The 4,942-nt window shown below is 33.0% G+C and overlaps 1 non-coding gene across 1 annotated transcript; it reads left to right on the top strand.

Annotated features, from left to right (window-relative positions):
* Positions 1-3,349: 3,349 nt before the first annotated feature.
* TRNAT-AGU (transfer RNA threonine (anticodon AGU)) lies at positions 3,350-3,422 on the top strand. Its single transcript has one exon. It is a non-coding gene; the product is annotated as a tRNA-Thr (tRNA).
* Positions 3,423-4,942: the final 1,520 nt, after the last annotated feature.

Below are 4,942 nucleotides of genomic sequence, written 5' to 3' on the forward strand. Positions count from 1 at the left end.
AGTAAGAATCGAAACTAAAAAGTAATACAACGTGATTTATATTCATTTACAGACAGAGTTTTTGCTAATTTATAAATAAAAAAGAAAAGTTTTATAGTTCCTAATATGATCAGTAAAAAAACGAATAAACTTTTACCAAAGTTGAAAAATTGAAAAGCACCTTTGTTGGGAATTAGGTGTGTCGTAGAAAAAAATTTTTTTTCAGCATAGAAATACTGAATTGATGAGAATCTTCTAGATTTTAGTTATTTTTGTAGTCACATATTTTTTACTGGAAAACTCCTTTTCGTACGATGCATTTTTGTGTACGAAATGTATGTGGAATTATGTACGCAAGACTTTTATGCAACGTAAGAAAATAGGTTTTTTTCAGATTTTTAATACTTTATGATATAATTTCTGGTAACTTATACGCATGTAAAATGCATACATCACACTACTGACACATACCTGGAAGCAATAATGAAGTCTATAGAGTATCCATCCATCCAACATTACAAAAAATCCTATGTGTCTATAATGAGAACTAACACATGCACATATATAGTGTTTTTAATAAATACTTTTAATCAAATGTGTTTTAGATTTCTTGCAACTGGCTCGTCGTACAGTAATTTAGCCTTCTCTTTTCAGATGGGAGTGGCAACTGTCGTCAAATCGTCAACGAATGCATGAACGTTATCTGGATTGTTTTTGAACATGTGCACATGCCTATATCCGATGTGCATAAGTTTTTGAAAATTTCCCAGAAATTTTTTAAGAAGTGGCAATTTCCTCATAGTTCGAGAGCTCTTGATGGTCGACACGTGAGAATAAAAAAACCTGCTCTTTCGGCGTCATTATACGACAATTACAAGAAATTTTTTTAATTGTCTGCAGGCCGTTGAATATGCTAATTACGAATACATTTTCATTGATGTTGACAATTATGGCCATCAAAGAGACCCTGATACTTTTAGAGCATCAAATTTGTACACAGCTCTTGTTCACAGAAAATTAGAAATTCCCCCTGAAAGTCTCTTCCTAATTCAAATATAATGTCGCCCTTTTTTTGTCAGTGATGGTGCTTACGCTTTAATGCCAAATGTGATGAAGCCATAACCTGGTCAAAACTTGTCTAGAGAACAAATTTTTTTCAACAAAAGACTGTCATGAGCTCTGGTAGTTGTAGAAAATGCTTTTGGACATACCTGCCAAAAGTGGCGAATATTTTATACTACTATTCAGCAACCGCCAGATGTTGAATCTCTGATCGTCAACTGCACTTACTTACTATACAATATTTTAATCGACGTAGAAAAAGACAATTTTTTGAATGAATTATCATCGGGCAATAATGGGTTTGTTCATACTAGTACTAAAGAAAATGATTGTTCTAGGATCTGCAGCAAAAATGCGAGAAAATTTGAAAAATTATTTGGCTGCATGTTAAGTAAAAGTTAAGTTATGTACAGTTATGTAAATATATTATGTATTTGTACATTACTCTTGTACGTGTATGCGTCATTCCACAAAATATGGCGTATTGTAAAAGCTGGAATGTACAAAAGCTTAAAATAGACATTTTTTTGTTATTTTCTTTTCATTGGCAAGATTATTGTCTTAGAGCTAAGAGATTGGTTTTTTTCGGTCAAAAAAATCGGAAAAATTCTTTATTTGTACTTAAAACTTTAGGAATACTTCTTGAAAATCTCAATTTTTCATACCTTAAGCATAAAATGACTTTGATTATATATAGTATATTATCAGATCAATATCTTGTTTTACGATGTTGTAATTGACAGAAACACGAAATAGACCATTTTCGGTGGAATGACCCACAGAAATATATAATTATCGTACATGTACAGAGTTAATTGATAAAAAAATGCATTGCTGACTCACAACTACTGAGGTTTTCATTTATTTTATCCAACCAGTCAATTGAAAATTAGATATAACTAAAATTATTGAATTGTAGCATAGACAATCATCTAATAAAGTTTTAAAGTAGTTTCTAAAATTCAGTTTAATACGTTTCTACTGTTTTCTACTGTTGCTAAACATTCTAGGCATAAGAAATGTGCAATGATAAACAAACGTCCCATGAATATGTAACAAATATGTTTCAGTAAGCTCCAGCAAATACAGTACTTGACCAAAAAAGACTAAAGCGAGGGGCTAATCACTCTAGTCACTATCACTATCACCCAATGACCCGGAGCGCTTACTGGCCACTCTATGAACTACTAAAATATTTATTGATAACACAAGTGCTTATCACCCAATGACCCGGAGCGCTTACTGGCTACTCTATGAACTAATCAAATATTTATTGATAACGCAAGCGCCTATCACCCAATTACCCAGGGCGCTTACTGGCCACTCTATTAAATAATATAATGTTAATATTTTACTAGTTCATAGAGTGGCCAAATAGCGCCTCGGATCATTGGGTAATAGGTGCTTGTGTTTTTAAATAATATTTTATAATATTACAAAGTGGCCAGTAAGCGCCCTGGATCATTGGGTAATAGGCGCTCGTGCTATCAATTAATATTTTATTGGAATTCAATACGTCCAATAGGTATACAAGCGAACGTCGATACACTTTAATCATTGTATCAATAGGCGCATATGTATAGATGGCGATACTCTTCATACAAGCACTCTCTATTACTATCCACACATGCCCTTTCTCAATATATAAGATATAGAAAATACTTGATAATACAAATCCACATAATTTCTTTTTCAAGAAATTTTCCTTTTTGGAGAAATAATTAAGAACGAGAAAAAATCCTTCCCGGGTGCGGATCGAACAAACAACCTCCTGTTTACTAGACAGTTGCTCTACCACTTGAGCTACCGAGGAGCTGTGCATTCACTTGCACCGTAAGTTTAGATAAGTTCTCGTTCTCAATTCTTAAGCTGTCTTTCACCTAAGCTCGATATTGTAGGCATGTGACTCTAATGCTAATGTAACAGGAGGTTGTGTGTTCGGTCCGCACCCAGGGAGGATTTTTTCTCGTTCTTAATTATTTCTCCAAAAAGGAAAATTTCTTGAAAAAGAAATTATGTGGATTTGTATTATCAAGTATTTTCTATATCTTATATATTGAGAAAGGGCATGTATGGATGGTAATAGAGAGTGCGTGTATAAAGAGTACCGCCATCTATACATATGAGCCTATTCATACAATGATTAAAGTGTATCGACGTTCGCTTGTATACCTATTGGACGTATTGAATTCTAATTTACCGACAAGCATTAGAATTACATGCCTACAATATCGAGCTTAGATGAAAGACAGCTTAAGAATTGAGAACGAGAACTTATCTAAACTTACGATGCGAGTGAATGCACAGCTCCTCGGTAGCTCAAGTGGTAGAGCAACTGTCTAGTAAACAGGAGGTTGTGTGTTCGATCCGCACCCGGGGAGGATTTTTTCTCGTTCTTAATTATTTCTTCAAAAAGAAAAATTTCTTGAAAAAGAAATTATGCGGATTTGTATTATCAAGTATTTTCTATATCTTATATATTGAGAAAGGGCATGTATAGATGGTAATAGAGAGTGCTTGTATGAAGAGTACCGCCATCTATTCATATGCGCCTATTGATACAATGATTAAAGTGTATCGACGTTCGCTTGTATACCTATTGGACGTATTGAATTCTAATTTACCGACAAGCATTAGAGTCACATGCCTATAATATTTTATTAGTTCATAGAGTGGCCAGTTTGCGCCTCGGGTAAAAGTTTTGCTACTTCTGAAACATACTGTAACTACAACACTTTATTTAATACTTTTTTTAATTTACAAGTTTTAACAATTGTTCCAGAACTCATCATTAATAAACGGAGTTCTAAATGTATAACAACTTATATGTTTTATTCTAACACTTATTCAAAAACTTGAAAGGCAAGATAGTATATTATCATAATGTATCATTTTTACGTACTTCAAGTGATAAAAATTTTAAAACAATCAATTTAAGTGTAATTTATAAAATCTATAAACCTATAAAAACATTATATATTATTTTTTGGAAGTCACATTCGTTTAGAATTTCAATAACCATTTAAAATGGATATAGATAATAGCAGCATGTTCATTGCAAAAATTGTGTATTATGTCGTATACTCATTATTAACTAGAGTCCTCTTGGTCCTTCGTATAGTCCTCTCAGTCTTCACGAGTCCTCTCTAAAGTACTCCTGGTCCTCTATATAAGTCCTCTTCGTTTTTTTCAGTACTTACTAATGCACTCTTGTTCTACCGTCTGAGTAGAGGACTTACAGAGGACTGGAAAGAGGACTAAGAGGACTGAGAGTATTTTATGAGAAAATTTTTGAAGGACTGCAAGTGATTAGCCCCTCAACCTAAAATAAACAAAGCAAAAATCTTTATATTATTAAGATAACAAATACAGAAAATATAATTTTCATACCTCGGGCATTTTGGAGGGTCGGATATGTTCTTGGTAGGAAAAATAGTGCTTGCACCTGTTGCGCATTCAACTAGGGCAAGCACAAGAAGTCCCTAGGGCCTAGTACTTTTGCTGGTGACATGCACCACCAGGCACAAACACTACCGTTTGTCGCGTGGCAACTACTAGCTACAAACTCCAAACAGAGTTGAAGTTAACTATGGTCCTTCAAAAAAAGATACCATGAAGTCCACAAAATTTTACTGTTTAACCTTTTCTATAAGGCCTTGCAAAAGTACAATACTCGTTAATAATATTATAGACGCTCTTATTTATTGAAGTTAGGGATAATAGGACAGCATTGCAACAACTTTTTATTAAAAACGTATGCAATCATGATTGAAGAATGTTTTCATTAATCAAAAGCTATAAATTAAGGAATTAAAAAATATTAAGTAGGTTTCAATCATTGTACTCGTACATAAAAGTATACTTATCAAAATAAGATTTTGTAAAATCATTAAAAAAAGTT

This window comes from Copidosoma floridanum, unplaced genomic scaffold (genome assembly GCF_036245765.1).
Source record: "Copidosoma floridanum isolate Cflo_tuat_1 unplaced genomic scaffold, Cflo_Japanese_pri ptg000008l, whole genome shotgun sequence".
Lineage (NCBI taxonomy): Eukaryota > Metazoa > Arthropoda > Insecta > Hymenoptera > Encyrtidae > Copidosoma > Copidosoma floridanum.